The sequence below is a fragment of the Zosterops lateralis genome (genome assembly GCF_965231275.1).
Source record: "Zosterops lateralis genome assembly, chromosome: 2".
Classification (NCBI taxonomy): domain Eukaryota; kingdom Metazoa; phylum Chordata; class Aves; order Passeriformes; family Zosteropidae; genus Zosterops; species Zosterops lateralis.
The window spans coordinates 99,393,655-99,408,009 of NC_139763.1; the positions used below are offsets into that span (position 1 = coordinate 99,393,655).

The window sequence follows — 14,355 nt, forward strand, 5'->3', positions numbered from 1 at the left end:
TTTGCATGGGATATAAAGCCTTCAAGGCATAAACTAGTCTCTAAATATTGAGGATTGGGGATATTCATAGGAAGAGAATTTCAGATTGATTTTATTCATTATTTTCTTACTGCTTTGCTCAAGCTACTGATAGAAGCCTGTCAAGGACTGGCCTCCATAGTCATGTTCTTCTGTTTCTGTGAAAATGTGGTTAGGATGGAAGAAACAGTTGCTGAATTTGGAGCATACTTGCTCCAACTGTTTCTCATGCGCATACAAAAAGAATTAACAGCTGGTAAATTTAGTCTTGTGATCAGAATCCAATTGGTCAGAATCCAATTGCTCAGAAACCCTTGGAAAGACTTGTTAGTTTCAGAAGGCCTTTGACTGAAAAGAGAAGGTTGGATGAGTATCAAGTAGGTTTAGCATGTTACTTAGTTTTATTGTCATATATCAGCAGACATCTTGCCAGTTGAGGTTTACAATCAGCAGGCATGAACCAGTCCTCAATATTGTACTACAGGAAAAGAAGACCCGTAAGGATGCGGTGCAACTCATTGCCAAAAATCAGAATCCTAAAATAATTTAGGTTGGAAAAGACCCTTAAGGTCATCAGGTCCAACAGTTAACCCAGAACTGCCAAGTCCATCACTAAACTGTGTCCCTAAGTGCCACACCTTACATGTCTTTTGAAGACCTCCAGGCACTATCAGTATAGTTTTGTGACAAGGAACCAAACACGAGCATGCAAAGAACAATGACAAACAGGAATTTATAAGGGCTAGAATATACTGAAATTGAGAGCTCTGCGGATCAACTTTCCATTGAAAACAAACCAAAACTCCTAAAACCATTCCCTCTCATCTACCTGCCTAGATTCAATCAGAAAAGATTGTAGAAGTGAATGTGGGTTCTCAAAGACAGGATATATATTTTTAAATAGGACTCTAGCCTCTCTCTCTTTTTTTTTTCTTTTCTTCATTCTCCTTTTAGATTCTTCACAATTGTGCCCTCATGATGCTTATTTGGGTGAGAGCTCCTGGGAGCCCTTTGTAGGGCTTGTTATGATTTCTGTGCAAGGCTGATTAGCAGAGTGGCACCTAAGAGATAAATCCAGTGTATTCAAACACTGGATTCAGCCTTCATGCAGAAATGGTGTGTGTATAAGTCATGCAAACTGACCATTGCTTCACTGACCCTCTGCAGGTTTTCTGGTGGTTGCTTGTTTTACTCTAATTGCAATCACAAGCAAATGCAGCAGACACCATTCAACCACTGTTTAAGATTAAATGAAATTTGACAGTAACTACATATAATTTTCAAACAAAATTAGGCCCAGTATTAAAAGCAGATGCTTAACCAAAACTGACATATCATGCACTACAAACTTAATCTTCTTTTTGGCACACTGGCTTAAATTTCCATTTTGCAAGTATTATTTCAGGAAGGATCTCATAAAGTATTTTACTGGAGGTCAAAATGTATTTTGCTGATTGCATTTCCATCATCTGATTTGATATAGCTATTAAGAATGTGGTTAAATGCATTTCACATTGCTGCTTTTTTACTGCATTTCATACTGCTTATTGCAACTACAGATTCATTTTAGGATTGCTGGATATCCATAACCAGATTAATTTTCTTATTTCTCCCTTACATTTCACTTGGGATTTTGGAAAATATTATTTTCTTTGCTTTCTTTCTGCATCTTGATGTCACTATTGTTGCTCTGACAAAACATCAGAAGTTTGGATACCAGTCTAATGTGTTTGAGTATGTAATTCTGATCTGATGGATTATATGGCTTGTCCCAAACAGCAAGGGACTAAAGGCCAGGGTCAAAAAATTCCCACCTCTGAAAAACACCTGGAGAAATTGTAGATGTCAGGAAAGCCCTTGCCACTTTTTGCAGTCATGCAAAAACTACTGGTGACATGGTAGCCAGCAGCTGGTTTCTGTTTCTCAGGCATTGAAATACTGAGAAGGTAGACATGTTTGTCTACTTGGTGTGGAACCAGAAGTATTTCATAAAAGCATTGATGAGAAGTGTAAAGTTTTGCTTTCTACATCAAAACACATGCATTGTAAGTAAAAAAGAAAACATTTATGGGATGCAGAAGGCTACAGTGATCTTGCACATACACAGAACTTTCTGAAATAAAGAGAAATACTGCAGTTTTTACAGTAGCATCTCAAAACACTACATTAAACAGTGAAAAACATCATAACAGTAACCTGTGAAGATCATCTTTTGGTTCTGTGAGTACAACAAATAATGCAATAAATGTGTTATGATGTTATTAAAAGAACACTGCCGTGCTGATTTACCCATCTGCTTCTCTACAATCATTCTCAATACAAGTACCTAGGTAGGTCCTTATGTGTCTCTGGGCTCTGTAAAACATCTCTCTGCAGCACACACAGCAATATATCTGTTGCCTGTTAGGAAGTCATTAATTCACAAGCAAAGGGCTACTGTAAGAATAATAAAATAAATTTTTAAATAATGCTCAACAACATAATAAGCAAAGCTGATCACCAGTGGTGGAAGATATAAATTATTTACTTTTGGTGTCTAACTCTGTAGTTGTCAAATATTTGTAATATTTTTATTAAATGGAATTAATACTAGTGAAACCTGCTTATTCATCAGCTTAGGACACAAGACAAATTTGGGTGTGTGAAGGTTTCTTTTCTATGTCTGTATGGTGCTGCCTCTGCCTTCCTTGTCTGCAGCATGTTGCCATGGGCACCTGTAGGGGTGGTGGAGTCCTGCATCCTCTCCTGCCCAAAAGAACAGAGGCACATGGAGTCAGTTCACAGGGTACCCTTCTGGGTATGGTGTAAAATAGAGGGATAGAAATCTTCCTAATGTAGTTCTGAGGAGTGGGCTGGAGACATACCAAAAAAATAGGTTCAGATCTTCTTTTATATGCCCCAAAGTCTTCTGTATTTTTATACATAGTAGGCTTAATAAAAATGTAGATCTATTTTTATTCTTTTAACAGCCTGACTGGATGAACTAGAAGTTTAAGGATGCTTTATGGTCTTGCATGTGTTTGTGTTCTTTGATACTGTGCTTTTGTAACTTGTTTTGCTTTCACTTTTTTAAGCCACTTGCAACAGATTGATTAACACAACAGAGACAAAAGGAGGCTCCAAAAATGGAAGGAGAGCTTGCTGATGGTATGAAATTGATCCTCAGGGCACTACCATCCGTGACTGCCTAGGGCCCAGAGCCCATTTCAGTTTTTCATTAGCTGCTGGATCTCCTGAGGAAAAAGGAATTTAATTTTGTCTTTTCATGAGAGGTTTTTGCTTCAGGCTGTCAGTCTATGTACCTTTACTGGGGGCTGCTCACCATTATTTGGTGAGGACAGAGATATGGGTCCCCTGGGGCAAAGCTGGGCAGTGAGGGACTGCCGCATTATACAACAGCCATTAATACCCCAGCCCTGGAGCTGTAGGAGGGAATTACCCTTTGGCTCCCAGAACAGCACTGCTAATCTTCACAGATCCTTAAAAAAAACTCTTAGGACTTCAAACTATAGAGATTAAAAATAATTGACTTGTCAGCTATAAATACACAGCTGATCTGAAACAGCACGGTTATCCAAGGTTGTGCCAGAGCAATCTGAACTTGGTATTTTGGCTGCCTAGCTCTTCCCTGAGAGTGATTTCCTGGAAGTGACAGGGATTCCCTTACAGGGGTAGTCAGCCAACTCATACCACATGCTGTGGCCAAGCATGTGAAAAGGGACAATTTCTGTCCCTGAAAACCTTATGGTGGGTGAACTCATCATCTTATTTGGACCACTGTAGGCTCTACCAAGAGTCTGTACAATAAGCAGTGCCTTGTTTCCAAAATTTGCTCCTGAAAAATCTCTAAACTCAATGTGATAGCAGGAGAATATCTCAAATGGTTTATCAGGATTAATACATGTGCAAACATAGATGGTCTGGGTATTTCAAACCTAGGGCTTAGGTCATTAAGCCACCTTCTTTCCCAATCGCCTGTCTTTAGGAATAGTCCTTAAACCTCTTAAGGCAGAGGGAGGAGGTGTGGGTCAAACAGCTCAGAATAACTGTGAAATTTATAGCTAATCTTATGTTCTTCTTTCTTTCTCACTGGGTCCAATTTCAAATATAGCACTGCTTTTTATGCCCTCAGAAACCTAAAGGAGGATTCATTTCACTCTATTTCTTCTTCCCTCATTTCATGGAATCAGAGAATGATAGAATAATGTAGGTTGGAAAAGGCCTCAAAGATCATTGACTCCAACCATTCTTGGTTTGTTTTTCCTCCTGAGTACTTTCATCTGGTCCTCAAAGGTTACATGTGCAATTATTGAAGAAATGAAGAGCTACTTTAACTCTGTTACTTTGATACTTCCCCAGGAAGTATAGTATACTAGAGTTTGGCTTGGCCAGACTCACAGGTTTCGTAAGCAAACAGAAGTGGCATTTATCATGGGGCGGGGGAGACCTCAGCAAGCAAAGATTATTAAATAAGGATGAGGAACAAAGCAGGGAATTAGGAGCTGCAGGTCGTTAAGTGGTTTTGTAATCATTGAATTCTCACTGTTACGTAAAGGGATGAGGCTGTATTGACCAGACTGTTACACAAGGTTCTGCTTTGCCCAGGTGGAGAGGACCTGAGAGGTTTGGGGACTTAGAAATCACCAGGACATTTGTGTTGGAGGACTTGGAAATGAAGAGTCAGCTACGTGACTTGGCTCTCAGACTTGTAGGCTACCTTGGTAAAACCTGGTGAAATCCAAAATGTTAAGATGCCAATTTTATTACTTTAAAATTAAGAACTACCCCCTAGCTCCCTGCCGTCATTGACAATTTCCTTTCAAGATTACTGGAGAAGACAGGGAGGTCACCAGACTGGGGCCTCTGCCCAGGAAGGCTGTACTGAAAAGAGACTCTGCCCTCAGCCGTCCTCTGGATGCTAGGGTTAAGTTTTCTGCACTCCTAATTTTGAGCCTTTGCATGTGCTTTTATGAACATCTTTCCCAGCTTAAAGCAGTAGGCTAAAAAATACAGCCCTGAAAACACATTTCCCAGCAAATTCCTTGCTAAAAATCCTAGCAGATTTTTCTTGTTTGACAAATTCAAAAGTGTAGCAGGGCAAACCTCCAGAAAAAGTGGCCTCATTTTAAAAGAAAGGTGTCTACCAAGGCAGGCTGGAAAAAATATTACCCCCTTCTCTCTGAATTATTATAACTTTGAAATTAAGGATCTTTCAGGCAAAGAAATGACAGTTCTTTGCTAATATGTATAACAAGGCAAACGAACAAACAACAACCACAGCATTAACAACAAACCAAAACCAGAATCCCAACCACACCCTTTTCTCAGCTCTGGAGCCCTTTCCCCTTTGGTGCAGTTCCTGTCACAGCCGGCAGGGGCGCTGCCGGGCAGGGCAGATGCGATGATTCCTCCGCGGCTGCAGGGGGCGCTGTGGCGTGAGTTCAGTCATGTCTTTCTCATATGGTGTAAAACTTTCAGATCATAACTCAAAACTCATAATGTTAAATCCTGCAGTCAAGAATTCAACCGTACTTGCATTAAGCAAGTGATGATTTTAATGATAATGTAGGCTTTTAGTTGGTAATGATAAATTATTACACTATAAGTTTGTACTGTCACGGCAGTGTTTGCTTCAGACCCTCTGTAACTTCAGCTCCAGAATCCCAGTGATCCCGAGTCTCCCCAGGCACCTTCTGCCAAAGGCTCTGGGACAGGCCATTGTTCCCAGCTGCAGAGTAAAGCATGTTCTTCACATCTGGTCCTGTCCTGACTGGGCCAAGGGCTACTGCGTCAGCAATTTCTTGTTTGGTCTGAACAAAGGCTTTTTGCTGTTCAGGGCCCCAGTGGAAATCGTTCTTGCAGGTAACCAGATAGAGAGGGCTCACAATCTGACTATACTCAGGAATATGCATTCTCCAAAGGCCTATGGTGCCTAGGAAAACTTGTGTTTCCATCTTACTGATTGGTAGAGACATTGCTGTGATCTGATTGATGACCTCAGTGGGAATCTGACGCTGTCCATCCTGCCACTTTACTCCCAGGAACTGGATATCCCAGGCAGCTCACTTAACTTTGCTTTTCGTGATAGCAAAACTGGCTTCCAGGAGAATTTGGATGATTTTCTCTCCTTTCTCAAACACTTCAGCTAAAGGGTTCCTCTACAAAATGATGTCATCAATGTACTGCAGATGTTCTGGAGCTTCACTCTTTTCTAGTGCAGCCTGGATCAGCCCATGGCAGATGGTGGGGCTGTGTTTCCACCCCTGGGGCAGTCGGTTCCAGGTGTACTGCACGCCCCTCCAGGTGAAAGCAAACTGAGGCCTGCATTCTGCAGCCAGAGGAATGGAGAAAAACACATTAGCAATGTCAATAGTGGCAATACCACTTCACTGCCTTGGACTGCAGCTCATACTGGAATTCCAGCATGTCCGGCACAGCAGCGCTCAGTGGTGGAGTCACTTCATTCAATGCATGATAATCCACAGTCAATCTCCATTCTCCTTCAGATGGGGCTGTTGAAGGGTGAGTGGGTTTTGCTGATCATCCCTTGGCTATCCAGCTCACAGATCATCTTGTGGATGGGGAGCACAGCACCTCAATTCATCCAAAACTGCCAGCAGTGCACAACTGAGGTGGCATTGGGTACTTGTTGCTCTTCTACCTCCAGAAGTCCTACTGCAGATGGGTTTTCTCATAGTCCAGGAAAGGTGTTCAATTAATTAATGTTCTGTGGCTCTACAGCAGCCTATTCCAAAAGCCCACTTGAGTCTCTTTAGGTCTTTGTAATAGCCATTCCTGAGGAAGTCTATGCCCAGAATACACGGGGCCTCTGGGCTGGTCACAGTCAGATGTTTCTGCCACTCCTTTCTGGTCAGGCTCACCTCGGCTTCCAACAGAGTCAATTCCTGTGATCCCCCCATCACCCCAGCAATGGAAATTGGTTCTGCCCCCACACATCCAGATGGCATTAGGTTACACTATGCCCCAGTATTGACCAAAGCTTCACATTTCTGTGGCTTTGATGTGCCAGGCCATGGGATCCACACAGTCCAAAAGACCCAGTTTTCCTGTGCCTCTTTCTGGCTAGAGGCAGGGCCCCTCTAGCTCTGGTTATCATTTTCTTCCTGGGCATACACAGTAGCGGTTCCTTCAAGGGATCTGACAGATCATCCTCGCTTCTGTAATACCTGACAGCTTGGTCATGGGAGGCTGAAACTAACTTCACTTCAGCGGAACTCCCTCGGTGAGTGTTTCCCTCCTTGAGCTGATCCACCCATGCTGCCAGGACAGAAGTGGGTTTCCCATCCCACCTTCTCATATCTCCCCCATGGTCACACAGGAAAAACCACAGCTCAGCTCAGGGGGTGAACCCCTCTCCCAAGCTGAGAGACATCAGGCTCTTGTGTTGAGGTCTGTGACTCTCACTTGTGCCGCACTGCTCTTCCTTACCTGCCTCACCTCCCTAATCTCATCTTTAAACTCGTCTTTGAGGTCCTTAACCACAGCAGAGATTTTAGGGCACTGCACCTTTCAAAGGCACTTAATCGTACTGAGAAAAATTAGATAACTATACTGCCTTGAACACAGCAAAGCATAATTTAACCTCCTCATTTACAGTAATCAGGCTGGTTACTTTACATTTGTGATAATTTTGAGCAACATTACTCCAAATTAAGGAGAAGCAAATGATTTGGCTTTGTTGTTTTTGTTGCTTTCGTTGGATTGTGTCTGAAACTAACAGAAAAATCCTCAGAACAGGACTTTTACATGTCACCTTCAAAAAGTCCTATTATATCAGGAACCTGTAGATTTTTGTTACTTCCAACAGAAGAATTCTTTCTGTCTAAGACATATACAGAGCCTTATTTTCTTCCTGCCCTTGGTTTAGAAGCCGATTAATTTTTTCACATACAGGTTTTTATTGCTGACTACAACTTGATAGCAATGACTGTTGTAAAACAAAAATAAGTTTTCTAGGCCTTTTCTTGTTGTGGGGACATTTATAAGAGTGACAAAGCCTTCAAAATCAGAAAAAGCAAGAGTTAGATTTCTCTGGGCAAAGTGGAAATACTGGGCCAATACAAGAACCATGGAAAAGGAATAATATAAAACATCCTGCCTTGATGCAAAATCAGTTTATATGGTTCTTGGCCCCATGGTGTAATGCAGATGTTGCTGCTGAAATCTTGTTGCCTTGGCTAAGCTGGTTGGTTAGAGAAGGTTAAGGAAAGTGTCCAAGGAGTCATTTCAGGCTGAAGGCATCCCTAAAGTTATGCCTAAAGTTATGTGTGTTGCTGAACTTATGTTTGCTCAATTATTCAGAGACTTATGACAAGAAAGAGGAAAGTAGTTCAGGAAAGTTTGGGAAAATATTTCTCTGATTAACTATTTCTCTATTAGCTATTGCACCCATTTTTATGTCCACTTTGGTAATGCCTGCAAACATGTAAGGATGTAGCAAAGGGGCTAAATGACTCCTTAGGCAGCCTGACAATTCATATCACAGCTGCTATTCCCAGTTCTGAGGACACAGCAAGGAAGACAGTCTGTGAAAAGAAGCCCAACGGAAAATGATATTTTCCAGGAAAGGACAGTTAGCAAAGTTATCCTGAGCTATTATAATTAATCCCACAAGTAGTGGAATTGCTTAAGATTTAGGTTCCAGGTAGTTTTTGAAGGATTGCTCTCTAGCACCCATTTTTTTCATCCTTTAAGAGCTCTGCATACCTTCTGTGATCATGTGGAAGAAAACTAATACATCGTGCTAGGTAACAATTCCTCAGTTGGGCCCTGCAGTCTTTAACAAAATAATATCTTCACTAGAATCTCTAGACTAGATGCTTCAAAGAGATGAACATAACATTCCTCTCTCTCTCACAGTTCTTAAGGTGGAAAAAGTGGAAAGAAAAAAAAACAAATGAAGGTCAAATAAAGAATAAATTACCATAAGCAGCAAAAAAACTCTGAAAAATATGACATCTTTCTGTGGACATTTGTATGCTTTTCATGGAATGTGAAGGGCAAACACTGCTTTAATAGAGAACTTTATGGCCAAATGACTCTCATATCCTTCTACTACAATACCAAAGATGTTGTACTTGGCTAACCACATTCATGTCCCTATAGCCAAAAGAAGATAACATCTATTTATATCCAGAACACAAAGTCAGATGCTGAAAAGTCTAAGTGAAAATTTGAATTATAAAGACACCGCAGGACGGTGGGGAAGGAGCTAGAATGAGGAAAAAAAAAGGAAAGGTGGTCTGCCTCCCAACACTTTTTGGCTTTGTTCAAAGTACAAGGAATGAAGAGAAACAGTTATTCTTCAGGGAAAAAAAAAAAAAAAAAAGAAAAAAGATTTAACTTGAGATTTAGTTTACATTGCTATGTAGTCATCTCTACACACAACAAAGTTCTATTGAAGTAAGATATTTTTGCATTTCTTATTATCTGTTCTACATCAAACATCCTTTTAAAACTTTCTCTTAATATTTTAAATGGATTAATTTTAAAATCTATTTTTATCATTCTAATCTGCATAATGATGTCAGATGAACTTTATCAGAGAACTACTTTACATTTTAAATGAAAAACACAAAGTAGAAAAATGATTAAAGATTGACATCAGCTGGTGGCTCCTTATCTAAAGATTTCTAAAGCTGCTGTGGAGTGTCCATTTTGTGCATCTACCAACTTTATCTCTGCATAAGTAGCAGAAAATAGTGTTCTCTGACATGGTCTGTCCAATGCTTTACAAATTTTAACAGAAAATCCTCGAACTTGACTAATTTTCCTTCAGTGCCACACACCTATTAATCTTCTTTACTCTTCACAGTAAACCTACATTTTGAAATCCAGTTTTCCTACAAGGCAACAGACACTTATTCCTGTAGCTGGTTTCAATTAATGCCAAAAGAAGCAGTAAGAGAACTACAACAGCAGCATCCCATTTTCAGTCCATTGCTTCACGTGTTAAATGGCTATGCAAATTTTGTCCTTCAGCGGTCATAAGAATTCAGTCAATCAATCGATCAATCAATCAATCAATCAATCAACAGTGTTCAATTGTTATTTTTAGTGGTGGCAAAACCTATCTGCAAGCTAACAGGAAATGAATGACAGTGATCTGGGTTTCTGATTTAAAGAAAGAAGATATTTCAGAATAAGTGTTAAATAGTAGCAGTGATGACTGTAGAATTTTTCCTTATTTCTGCCTAAGAGCAAATAACACATCCTATATATTATGGATACACCAGAATTTTTTTTTCCTAGATACGTTTTCTCCTTTAACATTGGTGAAAACTCATTTTGGCAGATATAATAACACTGAAATATGATACATATTCTCACCGAAAACCCAATATACATCATGATACTTGGCAACTACTGAGATATTATAGGTGAACATAACTGTTTCCTCTCTAAAATTCATCATTAGGATGCATGAACTAGGACTGACAGTTATGTGTGGGCTGAGACGCAGGGGAAGGGAAAAAAGTAAGAAGAATTAAATGTGTTTGTATGTGCTTGCAGATTTATCCTTTTTGTATTACAAATAGCTTAAGGGCAAAGAAGACAGAAATAATTTTTCCCTAAGAAGGGTCTCTTCAAATCTAAGAAAGGGAATCCTTAAAAAAATTAATTTGGTTGCACTTGTATTTTAATAAATGCATTATTTTTGGAAGTTTTCATTGGAAAGCTGTGGCAAAAGATAAACCCACCACTTATTATCCTGCCAATGTCATTATATAAATAATGCTTACAAGTATTAATGTATGAGTCATCAATAAAACATTTGCTGAAATGCTACCTTCTGCACTCCTTGTGATAATCTCAAGGAAAGTGAACTTTGCAATTACAGTTCCGAATGCTCAGCATCTTTATTTTTCAATGCTGTTAATAATGATGAAGAACAGCTTTCCAACTTCACTAGCATATTTATTTGTTTGCTTGTTTGTATGTTTAATTATTAGCAAAGCATCCCACAAAGGGCAAGGAAGGGCTGAAAAACCTTCACATGATCGTCCCTGTTTTTAAGAAACTTTAAAAACTTAAAAAGACACTTGTGTTCTTGGTGTATAGGGTCACTTTAGGTTTGAAACCACTGGTGGTCTGCACGAGAGACAAACTAGGAAGGGTTAGTGCTTATCCAGTATGTTCATGAGAGGAAAGGTTTTCAGACACACTCTTTGCCACTAACCTTGTACAGAAACAGTCCCTGCCTGGAAATGGCCTTTGTGCCTTGAACAGGTGAACTCTGTTGAGCCAGAGCCACAAACTTCTGTACAGTGCTGACAGGTGTCCCTGTACTTCACAGATGTTCATGTGCCTCATAAATGTACCTGTACCTCACAGGTGTCCCTATACCTCACAGATATTCCTGTACCTTACAGATGTATCTGTACCTCAGAGATGTTCCTGTACCTCACAGATGTTGCTGTACCTCACAGGTGTCCCTGTACACACATTAGCATGTGAGATAACTGAGCCCAAGAAGCCAAAGAGCCACAGCACCATTGTCTCTTTGGCACAAAATGATCTGCCTGCTGCTGACACCAGAGGAGACCACAATCTCCACATAGCATTTAATTGCTGTGTGAAGATGTTCCCTTCCTTGTCATTTGTCCACTAGCCATTAATTTCCATGAGTGGGGAGCTGAACTACTTTTTTATCTCCAACTTAGAGAAAGGCAGGGAATGATAAGGTTTGGCTTGCAACTGAATTCCTGTTGGTGTTTGTATGGATGACTTGAGAGTGAAATGAGTTTTGACTGGGCTTTCAATCTATCACAAATTGTCAAAAAGAATCTTACCCCGCTGCTATTATTCTTTTTAAACTCTTTTCAGTTTACTGGAAAATTAGGGATTTTACTGGAAATCCTAATAGGGAGAAGAGTGTCTGTAACAGGATTCAGCTAGAAGCAGCAAAGATGATAAGAAGGTGAAATTTACAACTGTAATTACATCCCACAGTCCAACTGGCAGCCTGTGAGGTCAATATTCCACACCTTACATGCTAGAGGTTTTAAACTGGGCACACATGAAATACAGGGGAGAAAATCTATGCTCCTCTCAGGAGTGTTTTACCCTCTTCTCCTATGTTATATACCTCCAAACATGGATGTCCTCAGATTAACTTGAGGCATTAGGCTGCTATAATTGGAATTGTAGATTAATCACAGGACTAACTCTTTAGCAGAGCTTTCGGAGCAGATTCCTATTTTGAGAAAACGGAAGCCTACATGTGAAAAATATATTTTATGCTGAGAAGACCGTATTAAATGACTCAAGTTTTCCATAATGGATTTCTCTAGATTAGATCAACTGTAAACTAGCCACTAAACTATATAATTTTTATAACCATCAGCAATAGAATTCATAACAATTTTTAAACTGTAAAAGTCCACTATTAAACCATGGTTAGAGCAGGAAAAAATCAGGTCATATATTTATAAAAAGTCAGCAGCTGGGAGAAGGTTCAAGTTTGCCAATCATCTAATTATAACAGCACTTATATATAAAAGGCATTTTTAAGAGAAAGGAAACAATTTCTATCAAGAAGTTTGGTATACTCCACCAGTCACTGAGATAGTGACCCTTTAATTAGAAAGCAAAAACCAGAAAAGAATGCATAGAAAAGGAAACAAAATTTTGATCTTCATACCTCAGAAGCTGTTAAAGTACTGAAGGAACTGAATGCAAGCAAAAATGATGATATTATTTCTGAATTTGTGCATTATGCATTATTACATCCACTAACTGTTGTGGCTTGGAGATGATTCTCATCTGTTTAATACAGCACAGTGCCTAAAAGTTCTATATAATATCAGAGACCCCTTATTTGTACAATAATAGCTGCAATTTCAGAGCCCACAGTGTGATACCCCCAGTCAATCATCCACTGACCATTCTTCATGCATCTGTACTTAACTAAAAAGCTTTTCAGGATCAAATCCTACATTTTTGCCAAAAAATCCTGGGGCAGAGAAAAATCTGTAGAAAAACTTTTCTACAGGTTCTAGGACAAAAAGGGAGTATGTGGAATAAAGAGATCTTCTTATTTAACCTCATAAACAACATTACTTTCTTCCTGCCCTAAGAAGCTGTTGCCACTTTATTCTCAGCTTAATCACATAAAAAATTTACAGCCGTATATTTGAAAAGCATTTGATTGCTGCTTCTTGTTTCTAAAAGTATTCCTTAAACACAGTGGCCATTCATCTTGATAATGAATAAAAAAAGAAATTAAATTTATGAAAACAGAGTGCTTTTAACAATGCTAGGAAAAAAAAGAATAAAGGAACACAATCATTATACTGAGTAGAAATTAAAATACAACAAATCTGTAAAGCTCTGTAAAAAGTTGCCATGGGCACAGGATATAAATCTTGCATCTTGCATCTTAAATTGCTCCTTTCCATTTTTTTCTGACTAAAAATATCTGTTGGTCTCAAATAGGCCAGTTTTATTTTTGTTTGCCTGACATCCTTCCCTAGCAAGGTTGATCCTCTCAGTATCTAACATACCTTTACAAATGCTCACAGGCTATTGATCAGCACAGATTTCTGAGTTTTGCTGCACTCTAGCTTGATTCCCAGCTGCTCTATTGTATAATACTTATTTCTCTACTCCGTTTTCTGGGGATTTATTTCCTCATTTTTCTTTTAGCTTGGAAACTGATCTACACATTGGGATGTCCTTGCTGTAACCACAGTTCAACTCCACATTACGTGGAAAGCTGATTTTTTTAGTAAAACTACTTATGAAACACCTGAAAAAAAGGGATATCTGTAGGGACTGGTAGAGGTGCTACACTAAGACACCATTTGGACACACATGACCTTCTCTGGTGAAGGGACTGCATTCCAACCCACCCAGTTAGTTTAATCAAACAGGCCACCCCTAACTGGTCTGGTATCTGTGACCCCAAGACTGACAAAATACAGACAAGGGAGAAGACAGTAGGGGAAATGCTTTCTCCTGTGCTGACTATACAGCCATACCCTGCAGTCCCCCCAAGGATGTGCTCCTGAAAGTTGTGATGGTCAGCAATAGGATGGCTGATGAACCAGCTTTCCTGCAAGACTGAATTCCTGGTCATTACCCCATTCCTCAGCCTGTATTGATCTTAGCTCATCTGAAGAAGATGACAAAAGCCCAGACAGATGCAGCAAAAAGTAAAAGAGGGAGTTCAGTCACACTGATGAGGTGACTGAGATCTTTCAGGACAGTGATCCTGAAAGCTATGCTGAAAAGGCAGAATGTTCTCCAGTTGACAGTCCTGGTGCAGCTCTTCATGCCTCTCTCTTTTTGATGCCATACATACCTCCCCCATCT

General features: G+C 39.7%; 1 protein-coding gene across 1 annotated transcript in view; it reads right to left on the bottom strand.

The window, feature by feature from the left end:
* GUCA1C (guanylate cyclase activator 1C) overlaps positions 1–14,355 on the bottom strand; it is a gene marked incomplete at its 5' end in the record, with an annotated part of 34,238 nt that overhangs the window by 6,604 nt on the left and 13,279 nt on the right. The gene's annotated exons all lie outside the window — the stretch shown is intronic.